Source organism: Pyxicephalus adspersus, chromosome 3, assembly GCF_032062135.1.
Source record: "Pyxicephalus adspersus chromosome 3, UCB_Pads_2.0, whole genome shotgun sequence".
Lineage (NCBI taxonomy): Eukaryota > Metazoa > Chordata > Amphibia > Anura > Pyxicephalidae > Pyxicephalus > Pyxicephalus adspersus.
In genome coordinates, this window is record NC_092860.1 from 69,596,616 (window position 1) to 69,610,250 (window position 13,635).

At 38.5% G+C, this 13,635-nt stretch overlaps 1 protein-coding gene across 2 annotated transcripts in view; it reads right to left on the reverse strand.

The window, feature by feature from the left end:
• Positions 1 to 13,635, reverse strand: part of LOC140326468 (cyclic AMP-responsive element-binding protein 3-like protein 3) — a 139,714-nt gene that overhangs the window by 96,905 nt on the left and 29,174 nt on the right. The window lies entirely within an intron of this gene.

Consider the following 13,635-nt stretch of genomic DNA (forward strand, 5'->3'; position numbering starts at 1 on the left):
TAGCAGAATTTTTGAATTGCTGACCTATGGGACTTATTACTAAAGCTGTTTTGTTTTGTTTTATGTGTGAGCCAAATTAAACGAATTTAACTGAAATTTTACAGTGTCCTGCATTGAGCTAATCCCCCCTTACTTCACACCAGTATCAACACTCTGTTAGAGATCAACAATGTGTATGCCACTAAAAAAACAAGGCAGCATACTTGTTCATGTTTGTAAATGTTAACTAAAAGTCTGCTCCTTCTGCCCCCTCCCCCACTGCAGGCCTTAATCCTGAGAAGGAATGTGATTTTGTCACAGCCTCCATCTTGTTTGTAGCCTCCATTTTGTAATGAGAAATATCAGGAAATCTGACTGCATTGTGAGGGGTGATTGTCCTGTAAATCTCATTATGTTTTTTTTTTCTGTATATTTTAACCAATATATAAATAAGAAACAATGACCAATAAACTGACTCTGGATTCCTGAAGAATCACTGCTTACTTCACCTTTAATTATTTTTCTGTACCACCTACAGAATTTTGTATAAATAATACCATTTTCCCTAAATAAATCAGAGTAGCAACTCTATGGATCCAGTGGTGTCTGTTCTCTTACAATAGAAATATTACCCTACCTGCTGACATTTCTTTAAGAAATAGATACATTTTTTCTTGAAATTTGGTGCCGAAACTTCTGGAATGGACGGATGACGAGCTCCATCACTCAAACCTCAGCTGTTAGGAGAAGTGTACATGTGTGTGTATTGTGTACCTGTGTGTGTAATAAGTGTAAATGTCCTTAATGTTTTCCTCTTAACTAACCTGGCTGCTAAGAGTGTAGTTGGGTCAATCCAAAAATTTGCTCAAGCAGTAATGTGACCTATAGCGGCATTTTGGTAAACAGTCCTGCCACACAGGATTCAGTGAGCACTGTGGCCAAATGTTAGAATAATATCAGCTTTGTAACCTGTTATACACTAATGCCTTTCGATTCAGTGTCTGCTTTGTTAGCCTATATGATGATAATGTGTTGGGTGATATTCTGTACAATTGTGTAATAAGAAAGATTATATCTGCTCTATTAATTTGTTAGCACATTGGTGGTGTGTCTGTGTGTGTCTGTAAGTGTATCTGCTAATAAAAGTGTGTAGACTGTAACTGTGTGATTAGCATATGGTTTCAGTGGGAGAGAGAAATTGCTGTAAAAGCCTTTGGTAATTCCACACACAGACAGGGTTCTGTGTTGTTGGTTTAAGGAGCTAATTGATCAGCCGATCAAAACTGGCATCCGGGACACCCAGGAATTACCGATTCAGATTTGTGCCTATTGAGCAAATCTGTGGAAAAGGCTTTCTCCGGGAGCCAGGTTAGATACAGCAATATAGGAACAATTTAAAAATAACAATGAAGTATTGAACAAGAAACAGTTGAGAAATATGCTAATATCTGGCTAAGTGAGAGTTTGAACTGAAATGGCTGGTGCACCTCCTCCCACCAAGATGTAAAAGTAGACAAAAGACATTATATCACCCCAGGCTAGATAAAATACACCGTAGTATAGTAGTAGAGTTTACCAAGCTTTAGATTGCAGCTGATAGCATAGAAATATGAGGAAAGTGATACATATGGCTTCTGCACTGATTTTAAAATAGGACATGTATGTGCAAAAATTTAGATGGTGGTATTTTTGTTGTATATAGTTTTGTTTAAATCCAGCAAGTTGTGAGAATATTTCTAGTGTAATGATGTGTGAGATCTCAAGTTTTTATGTTGTATCAATAGTAATAATGTTGCTGGGATGTTATATTTAACAATACTGATTTCATATCAGGTGATTTGTTTGTAATTTGTTGTGAGTAATTAGTTGCTTGTTTGTAATTGTTGTGGATAATTTGTTTTTTGTATTGTTGTTTGTACTTTCATCATACTTCATGTACTCCAATTTAGGAACAAAGGATGAGGACAATCTGTAGAATCAGGGAAATTGTTGTTGACAGCTTACTGGCTATAGCTGAAACACAAACCAGGGTGAAGTTGGCAGAATACAAAGGGACTTAAGCAGTGAATAAGATAGTAGAGGCAGACACTCCATACTCAGTTGGGTCCAACTGCTGCTTGTTTTTCTGTGGGGAACTAATACATTTTTTTTTTGTGTCTTTGCTTTCAGATATTTATTATCTTTTTGCCTTTGAGAAAATGCAAAGATGTTGGACGTGTCTTACACATGGAGGAAAAAAATCCCCCTGTACATCCAAATATTGCATAAGCTACTGAATGGACAGATTCTATAAAAAGGTAGTATAGCATTATTACAGTATGTGGATGTCCAGGCTATAGAAGATTTGAAAACAGCTATATTGTCTGGCGGCATGGTCAGATCCATTGCTTGCCCCGATCATTGTACCCTATGATGGCTCATCTATCTCATGGGATCATTCACTTAGGTAAGAATGCAATGTCCACCATGTCATGCACCGAGAGGCAGGACCACTAGGGGACGCTACGGCTTGCACAGATGTGGTGTTGGCCCTGAGAAGAGCCAAGGTGCAGAGTCTAAGTAGTAGCCAGGTTTTCTCCAGAGCCACTGATGGTGAGGATGTTGCGTCGCTGGTTACTGCCAGGTTGCGGTCCTTGGGCACACCAAGGTGGGCAAAACACTGTACCAAATCACAAAGCTGAAGGATAGTCGAGGAAAGCCAGGGTGGAGGCAGGCAGCAAGCAAGAGAGGTCAGGTCACATGCCGGGGGTCAGTTGCCAGGGATCCAGGAGACAGATATCAGTGATACAGGGCCACTGCGGGAACAGGGAACACAGGAGACACTGGAAGCAACAGGAGGTACAGGTGACTCAGGGATAGCCACAGACAGACAGGAACACTGGAACAGCACAGGGAAGTAGGCTGGGAACCAACAGACTGTACAACGAGGGGTTAACGCAGGAGCTGGACAGGGGAAACACTGAATTTAGCACCAGGTGAACAGGAACTAGCTCAACAGAAGTAGGGGCTTTACAATGGAGACACGTTGCACGAACACAGAGTGCAGTCTGTGAGCTAGCTAAATAGCCAGGGCTGGTCAAGAAGCTATTTTCTGATTGGCCAGCGCATTGGACAGAATTATTAAAGCTTGGAAACAGAGGCACACCCAGCGTAAAAACTGCCCGCATGCACAGGAGAGAGACACCTGCGCTTTAGTGGGGAAGAGGTAACTGTGACACACCAAAGTAGGGAAGAACTGGAAAGCTCCTGGATTTACAGTTTTTGCTGCAAGGTACACTCTTTCTTGCCTTACTTGTTCATGCCATAACCCTGGCCAAGTAGTCAAGACCTCTAGCAGACCCTCACCTAGAGCAGAGTATCCCTTCCAAAGACATCAAATAAATTTTATACAGCTCCTAAAAGTAGGAACATTTGAATATGTTCTTGTATGTGCAGATATGTTTTCAAGATGGCCTGAGGCCTGGCCAGTAGCTAAAGCTACTACTAAAACTGTGACAGGGAAATCACTATCTGAAGTTATCTGTAGATTTGGGTTTACCGAGGTGATCATCAGACAGAGGATTCCATAATGAGTGCGTTAAATATTACACAGGCCTTCTACACACCATATCACCAGTAGTTAAAAATAGGCTTGCCAAAATTGCTGCTAAAGTTGAGAAACCTTGATCTGAACACCTGGATATTGTATTGTACTTAATATGAACAACACCTAAAGAATATTATAGGCTCTCACCTAATGGAATATTATTTGGGATGGCCCCAAGAACAGGACAGTACTTTCCCCAACAGCTACAAGCACTTCATTCTGATATGACAGGTTATGTTGCCTTCTTTGCAGAAATGCCTAAACAAGGTGTATAAATATGTGTTTGATTCCATTCCAGATGCAAACTCAATTACGGGATCCCACAAGCTCAAACCAGGAGATTGTGTGGTGATAAAAAGACACATCAGATGCACCTTGGAACCCTGGTTTGAGGGTCCCTACCAAGTCCAACTGACTACACCGATATCTGTCAAACTTAACAACAAAGACACTTGGGTACACATTTCACACTGCAAGTAAGTGACTGTCGAAATCAAGCATAAAACATGTATATATGTGTTGTGTGCTAGTGGTGTGGGGCTGGGATGAGATAGGTCCAGAGTTTTTCTTTTAAGACAACATGTGGTAGAAACACATGGTCCAGATAACCAAACAGTACACTAATGATTCATGCTATATATGTGCCTTGATTCCACATACAATAGGGAAGGACTCTCTTCTTACATAAACTCTATCTAAAGACATAGCAGAATGTCCTATGCATTTAACCACCTGTTTGATAAAAGGAAGGGTACAGCCATGGTTATACAGTTGAACAACTGTTTTAGTTAATACCACACTCTAGGGAAAAAAAGGGGAAATGATTCCAAAGGTAGGGGAAGAAGAATTAGAAATGGAAAATGGTTATGTTAGATGCACAGATAGAAAGAATTTAAAATGTGGAAAAAGACCCATGTTGTGGGTGCAGGGTAACAGGCCTGAAGCTGACAGGTGGTGGGAAAATATTCCCTATGGGATACCCTGTTTAGGACAAACACTGTGGGATGGAGAAATGAACTGGAGGACAAACGTAAGTATTTTTAATGTGACAGTAAAAAGGGGTAAGAAAACATAGAATATATATTCTAGGTTTATGACATAGCTGGAAGAGAAGATTCCACTAGAGACTCGACATGCTTCCCTTTAAATTTGTTTTAAGGGAAACTTTCCTTTAAATTTGTTTACATAGCCTCCCCAGCGGTAACTCAGAGTGTAATTTGGGATAGAAAAAAGATAGTGGAAGCGGTAATCCCAAGTCACACTCGGGGTAGGTACACCTATGGAAAACAGTAGTAATCAAAGCGCTTACCCGATCCGCCGGCATCCTCCATCGTCCTTCCCTTCTTCTTCCTTCCTCCAGCTGGCGTTCTCTGCACCTGATGAGTCACTGGGAAGTTCCCGGTGTATGGCTGTGTGAGTGAGAATCACTATGTGCTAGAGATAGAGCTAGACCCCTTTCTGCTCACTTACCTATATACCCCTTTAGCTTCTTCCCTTTTGTCTTGTAAATCATATGTATATAATATCCTAATAAGCTGCTTTTCATTTTCTAAGATCTATTGGTCCTTCTATGAAAACAAGGCACCCCAAACGGAGCACATTCCACACACCCTCTGTTATGTCTAATTTAGGCTCCTTTTCTGTGGCATTAAAAAATGTACACCACGGAAAGAGACTCAAAATATGTACATAAGAACAAGGTATCAACCTAGTTCTTTGACCTACAAATGCTGAATGGTTTTGCCCTGGGCAGAGCGTCCACAACCTGCGCCATGCCTAAAGTAGGTGTTTGTTTGGTCAGTAGAATGACCAAAAGGAGGGAATGAGAAGGAAAATGATTTTGTCACTCCCTCCATCTTGTTTGTAGCCTCCATTGTGTATTTAGAAATATCAGGAAACTTAACTGCAATGTGAGGGGCAATTGTCCTGTGAACCTGATTAGGTTCTTTTGTGTATCTTTTAAACAAAATATAAATAAGAAACAATTATAACAATGATAATGACCACATTATAAATAAAAAAAAATGACTAATAAACCAGGGCGTGAGTGGAGATAGCCTGGATATCAGAGCTATGCATATTTTAGGGCCATCAATGACTCTGGATTCCTGAAGGATCGCTGTTTACTTCACATTTTAATTATTTTTCTGTACTGCCTACTGAATTTGTATAAAGAACACCATTTTCTTTAAATAAATCAGAACAGCAACTTATAGATCAACTGGTGTCTGTGTCTGTTCAATTACGATCAGCTGATGTTTCTTTAGGAAATAGCTAATTTTTTCCTTGACAATCCTCATCCTCAGTATGTCCCCAAAGATGTCTACTAGACTGGCAGTGACCTGTGTTACTTCCTAGCTCCTATCCAACGGATCCTCCTGTAGAACTTCCTCATGCTCTGCCTTCCACTGTGGTGGACCATAACAGGTAATTCCCACTAATGGTAGTTTTCATTCTTTTCCTCTGCCACATCAACTTATTTTGGTTTCTAACATGAAAATAAGCAGTGTGACATCATTGACACCACTGTTTTCCCAGCTGAAACAGTTTCTTGCCTCCTTTATAAGCTGTTTTCCCAGCTGAAAAAAATTGTTGCCTCCTTTATAAGCTGTTTTCCCAGCTGAAAAAAATTGTTGCCGCCTTTATGAGCTTTGACACTTAACGCAAATCCCTAGCAAGGTGCTACTGCCCTTGGTCAAAAAACCTAAGCTCCATGTCTTTGCACAGTGGTGCATCATATTGTTAGCTACCACTTTCCTATGCTTGCACGGGCAGTCCAGAATATGAATTGTTGAATTCCAGAGAATGGGCATCATTTTATGGAATAAAAGGATATTCTGCCTCTTCAACGTCACAGGTGGATTTTTCTTTAGTAAAATTCCTAAAGTTTTTTAGGTTGAGTTAGTGTGTTGTTATAGTGTAATAAAGGTGTCTGATAAAAAAAGTGTATGATATTTGAAACACATTGTCATAATGTAGAAAAATCTGATCTGTCTGTGTGACAATGAGTAATACATTTTCCCTGAGGGCTACAACCTGTCTGAGGCTGGGGGAAGTTTTATGCATGAGTGGCTGGTAGCAATTAGATAACAGAAGAAGAAGAGTAATAGAATAATTAGATAAGAAGAATAGGGGTGTGTAGCAGGAGTGGTGAGGGTTTCTGATTATTCCTCTGAAGACCCGTCTAAGAGTTATTCTTTTTAGCAAGTCAAATACAAAAACATGGAATACTGAATGTGTTGTGGTTGTACAGGTGGATTTGTGTAAACTGTCTTGTCTGTGCCCTTGTGAACATCTTGTGGCCTCCTTCCCACACTAGGCTGGGGTGGGAGGGACCTGATAAAAAGAAAGTTATTGCTGGTATGCCCCGATGGGTCACGAGAAAGCAGCTGGTAATATACAAAACATATTCTCATACTAACAATTGCAAGTTTTTTTCATAATATAATGTAACAAGGATGTTTGGTCAAAATAAGCTAGCAATGATCAACTCGATGACGAGTTGATTGGTTGAGTTGAGTGTATAATTGTTATCTCATATATCATAGAATTGAGTGCTGACGCTGACATTTTCTGGATACGTGTAAAGAAATGCCAGCTTCTCCCTGCCTGACTCTTCCCAGTTAGATGATAGGGAAATGGACACTCCCTGGGGTAAACCAAGTCACGTGATCTTTCTAATGGAACTGTTGCTGTTTTGGACCATTGTACTCATCCAACAATGATAAGTACTAACTTTTTAAGCAGTGCCTGAGTGTTCTGGGTCGTTCTTTAATTCTTCCTGACACTTGTAGTCCAACAAATACTTCCACCTTATTACAGGTGTATCTGCTAGTTCGAGGAACCCGTTAGCTAATGAGTATTACATGTGAGTATACAGTATATTAGTGTTTTGTATGAAGAAATAGTAGACAATTATTAGTGAGATTGAACAGGCTTTAAAACCCTACATTTTTAAGTTTTGGAGATCACTGGGTCTCCAGTTTTATCATTGGAAATGTGATAAAACAGAGAATAGTGATGGAAGTTTAAAAAGTTCTCAAATTCAGCCAATTACTTCAACATCTGTGTTAAATATGGAGTCACTGTCAAGTTCAGAGTCTCTTGAAACTAGAATTTAAAAATTGAAATAAAACAAGAAAATTAATCATTTTGATTGCAGAGGTATTTTGCCTAATTATTGTAATTTCCCAAAGTAAGAAAGAAACACGTGATTTGGGTAGTTAAAAACAACCTATGGAGGATAGAAGTAATTTATGAGTATAATATTATAGAATGTACAGTAAACTTTAACATCCAGCCTTTACAATTGGCTGAATATAGTAGTTGTGATGTAGCTGTGATGGGTACGAACAATGTGAGTGCTGTGTGCAGCTGAACTGGATACTCAGCTGAGAGAAACTGTATAATGGTTGTCCTGAGTGGAAGAGGATGTAATTTACAGCAGTCAGGAATATGCTAAATGGACACTGAGTAATTGATAGGAGAGAAAAAGAAAGTAAGAAGAAAGATTACAGAAAAATTATGCAGAGGCAAGAAGTTTTCAAATGTTACAAAGGTCATAGAATGTTTACTAGGACTGAAGAGCAAGAAGATACAATGTAAGATGATGTAAAGTTTTAGAGACCAAGTAATAGTGAAAAAAGTTAGTTGTTGAAAAAGACAGTTCATTGTAAAGAAATTGTTAGCCCTCTGAATAAATTGTGGTAATCTCATATACTGATGGACAATATGGATTAAGATTTACTCAAACCCCTGTACCAGCTATTGCCTGTATTTTTTCAGTGGATTTCTGAATTTTGAAATCTGAATTGTCATTTCAGAGACTTTCTAAACCTAAATGCTGAGTTGTAGTTGAAGCAGCACTCTTGCTCCAGAAGATTGCTATACTAAGATTGGACAGATAGTGTATTTGCCTCACATCGCAGAACAAATCCTGAAGAGTGTGGAAACTAAGTAGTTATTCTTAAACAGAAATGTATTCACTAGAGGAGGGAGACATGAGTTATAACCCCTCCTGCACATGACTGTGTTCAGCTACATAGAAGAGATGTTTCAAGACCTTTACTGGAATCTTTCCCCCAACAAAACAGGGGAATGCTTATATGACAAATTGCTAAAGTACCCACCATACAGGTTCCACAACCTTTATATCAATGTCAGTTCCTGCAGATCGACTTAACTAAATTATAGAGGAGTGGTAGATGTGCATAAACTAGTTTAACCTCTCTAGAGGTAACCCTGAGTGTGACTCGGGGTACAAAAAAGTTGCTAAAAGTCGTAACCCCGAGTCACACTCGGGGTATGTAAACCTATGGGAAGGATAGTAAATAGAGCGCTTACCTGATCCGCCGGGGTATTGCATTCAATTCAAAATAAATGTATTGAATGCAATACATTGGATTTTTATGTGTAAAAGCAGTACATTGCTTTCAAGAACATTTATTTTAAAGTATATATATTAATATGAGTATAATTTGTATTTTTTTTTTTAATTTAAAAAAATTCCTTTTTTTTAATATAAAGATTTTTTAATTTATTCAATTTATTGTTTTGACTTGATTTTGTGTTTCAAACTTTATTATACTCATGCTATTATATTATACTGTAAAATAAATTTTCATGAAAAACAATGTACCGCTTTTAGACATATAAAACCGGAAAGAAATAAACTGCTAGGGAGGTTAAGTAGATATATTTTAAAGCAATAAGGCTAGGCCAGTTAGTAGTGAAACTGCCAAAGCATAAGGAAAAAGGTTTTATTAAAATGTTTGTGTAGGTATGAAGCTTAGAAATCATTAGACAGGCAGTGACCAATTTCACGGGTCAATTATGTAGAAAATACATCAAATTAAATATAAAATGAGTATTTATCTCTTTTTTTACCCTGAGTTTAGTAAAAGAAGAAAGTCCTAATGTTGTGATTATAAAAGTAAACCATCACATATAATTCAAAGGTGGGTTTATATTTTCATATTAGTTAGAAGCTCGGTATAAATGATTTGTCTGGATATGGGTGATCTTTATCTCAGATTTATTTCAAAGGGTTTTCTTTTCCCAACAGGAAAAAATTTGCATGGGTTTTATTGGTGCCAAATATCAATACTAACAACACAATTTGTGTTAAAAAAAAACAATTTATTATACAATATTATAAAAAAAGTGTTACAGAACGATAAATGCTTGCAAAATGCAAATAATGACAATTCAGTAATCACATAATTTGTAATGATACACAATGACTTTTACAGTAACGTTATTAGTACCGCATCTATGTGTCAATATTTCAAAGCAAAAAGAATATCCAAATGAATAAGACAGCATGGAAATACATAGACATTCTATATTCTGGTATTTAGATATGTTTTTGATCTGTGGAATGGGTATAACAATCATAATCAATATTTCTCTTTTGATAGGTGCTCTATTTTGTTCTAAATCTGAAGACAACAATACTAAAGGTGATATTTTATCTTTTTGCTTATTTACACTGTGAAGCACAGTATATTATATGAAATTTTCTTTGTATTGGACTCAATAAAGCTATTTTGTTTTGAATTCAATACCAAATGATTTGAATTACCTACAGATCGGCCCGCACCGACGCATGCAGCGATGTCACCGGCAAACCCTGGAGATCGTCTCAGCATTGCACGGCTGAAGATCGAAGAAGACGGACGTGTCCCCAGGACTTGTGTTCCTGACTCGGGATTACCGCTATTTGCAGGTAAAATCCACCCCTAGTCACACTTGGGAATACCGCTAGAGGGACTTGATTTCCTGACTCGGGTATACCGCTATTAGCAGGTAAAATCCACCCCTAGTAACACTTGGGAATACCGCTACACTAGGGGGGGTTAATCATTTGGATATTCTTTTTGCTTTGAAATATAGATACATAGATGCAGTACTAATATTGTTCTGTTCTTCTGATAAAGCCTATTGGTGAAACGCCTTAGAGACTGTAGAAGTTATTGTGTATTATTACAAATTATGTGATTACTTAATTGTCAATATTTGCATTTTGCAAGTATTTATCGTTTTGTGATACATTTTTTATAATATTGTATAATAAATTGCAACAAATTGTTTTTTAACATAAATTAGTGTTGATATTTGGCACCATTAAAACCCATGCAAAGAAAACCCTTTGACATTTGTGAGTATTAGGGTATAGTGAATTTATCTAATGTATGTGCAAAAATGTTTCTTCCATTGCAGAATCCTGGTATATGCAGCCTGAAGATTGTGTTCTGATGAACACATTTCCAAAATGCAGCTTGAAATCACAATGGCAAGATTTATTTGTGCTCCTGAATACTATCACAACTGTGAAATTACAAGAGATAATATTAATAATAAAGAGACTTGGCTACATCCAGATGCTGCAAGAATGTTTAAACACCAACTATGATGTACCAACTGATGAACTATATATACCCAACGATTTTGTGCACAATACCTACTTATTTATTCTCACCATTGTCCTCCTTATCACTCCCACATGGTTCCCATGTCTTGTCTAGAACACTATCATCATTTTTGACTGACCCTGACCCAGAATGTGCCGCTTGTCTACCTGCAGGTTTTGCAAGCCCTTGTTTTCAATAATATAATACTACCACTGCTACTAGCACCACCACCACTGCCAACAGGACCACCAGTACTACCGTCAGTAGCAGCAACACTATTGCAACCGCCGACACAAACGACTGTGGCATTATCAATGCTGTCCTCTTCAGCATCTCTTTTTTGTAGCTTCTCTGGACTGAATAAATGTGAATTATCACACAGCTTCTCTTCTAACTCATCAGCAGTGTCCTGTGATTCACAAAAACTGCTTGTCTCCATTTCCTAAAAGACAGGAATACTGTCTAAAAACAGAAGAGGGGACTGAAAATATTTGTCTTCAGAGAGAGTGGTTATGTGTGTTGCAAAAGTAGCATGGGGACCCTGGCTCAAGGTAATGTATCAAATTCACTGTCTTCATCTCACTGTTGTGACTGAGATGAATGAGCCACCCAGTCCACAAGGGCCAGAGCTTGGACTGCCACTGTACTGGCAAACCTCTTTGCAATCCAGCACTGTACAGATTCACTTCTCTGCAGACTGACTGCAATGGTGAATTTCTTCCCTTTTCATATCATTTTATATCATGCTTTGTGTTCTGCTATATATGTATTAGAAAATGGGTAAATATAGTTTTCTTCTTTCCTTAGTGTTCCTTGCTTCCAAAACTATGACCTTAGAAAAGGTATTCTCCTTTTAAACTAGCAAGTTGCCTGGTGTTAAGTAATTGACATGGGTTGTAACTACCACATATTGACTATGAAATCATGGAAATTATTTAGAGAACATGATGTGGGTCATTCTTACCTGTTTTCCTCAATGGATTTATTATGCTCTCCCCTCTCTTGATAAAACAGCAATTATAGCTGCAAAACGCTTCAAGCATTTTTCTACAGGCTCCATTAAAGACCATTTTTTCCCACAAAGACTTCTTAAAAGAGAAGTTTTATCTTTCAAGAATGCCATCTAAGAAAACTTTAGAAGCATGTGGTATGTCTTTATTTTTGTAGCATGAAAAGGTTAGGTAACATGCATTATTTTAACTTGTGCTGTATATAATTGGACAGCTTTCTGACAGCTATGCCCCACAAATTTCAAAAGAGGGTCAGCATCCAGATACTGTGGTTCCAAAGAGATAGTTACCAGGGGCAATAAGGAAATATGTGACAATCCAAGAAACTCCACCTGATTGGAAACCAATAGAGAGAGTTAGCATTTCTATTACTGCACCACAAATATCGCGGAGCAACCTACCTGCTGGCATAGTTCAGAACCAGGTCACCTGGCAGCTAATTGTCCCTGGGCTGTTACTTCAATGTGTTGTTCAAAGGATCAATCATATAGAATATGCAGCAACTCCAATCTTTACAGGGACAAGTCATCTGGATTTATTGTCAGATTTACAGACCAATCACAAAGCAATGACAAATCAGGTTCATTTAACTCATGGCATTCAGTTGAATATGTTCACTTAACTCTTCCGTTCATTGAACATGTATGAATTCAAAAAATCTAATCCATACATTCAGGATTTAAAACAGTATTTAAGGTGTGTGAGGAGTCTATTATGTAACTACTTAGGGAATGTAAAATAAGCTAATTTACATTGTGAGCGTTCAAGATATATATACATATATATACTGACAATATTGAGTCATATGCTCAACATACCAAACTACACAATGGTCATCCTGGTTAATGCCACCATTCTTAACCCAAAACAAGAGAGTGGACGACTCTTTGCTCTACAGTGTATCAATGGAGATGTTAGGAATTACACAACAGCACTAGCTACAATTGAGACTGAGCAGGGGATTGCCTCTCATGTTGTGAGCTTTGCAGACATCCTAGTCTACAGTATTGTTTTGGTCCTGGATTTTCCTCCGTTATGGAATTTGGGGGGAGGGGCGTAAACAATGATCTCCTTTGTTGTGTAGACACTTTGAATGGGAAGTGGTTAAACAGCTGGTGGTGCCTCACTTACACTGCAGGGTTGTACTTGACCTGGCACACAGGCACCCTCTTGGGGGTCACCTGGTTGTGGAAAAAACAAAGCAGCAGGTCCTGCGGAGGTTCTATTGGCCTGGGGCGTTTGCAGATGTTAAAAATTATTGCAAGTCCTACCCTGAATGTCAACTGCTATCTTCTGTGTTAGCACTGCAGGTCGTGCCGGCGCCACTGCTCCTAATTGCAGGCACGGGCGCCGGGTCCTATCTTTCAGGTAACCCACTACCTATGTTCCATGCCTGTGTTTCCTTCATGCTGAGACTTGCTCTGGTGTTTGAGCTGGCGTGGGTGTGTCTCTCCTAATCTATAAGGTAACACACACACACGTCCTCTGTTTTCTACAGCCTATGGCTGGTTTCCTGCAGGTATTTAAAGGCACCTCCTACTACAGGAAGTTGCCTGAGCAATCTCTGGTTTACCCTGTGTAACTCTCAGTGCTAAGGTGTTTTCTCTGTTTTGCTTTGCTGTGTACCGGACCTTGCTTACGTTTTTGG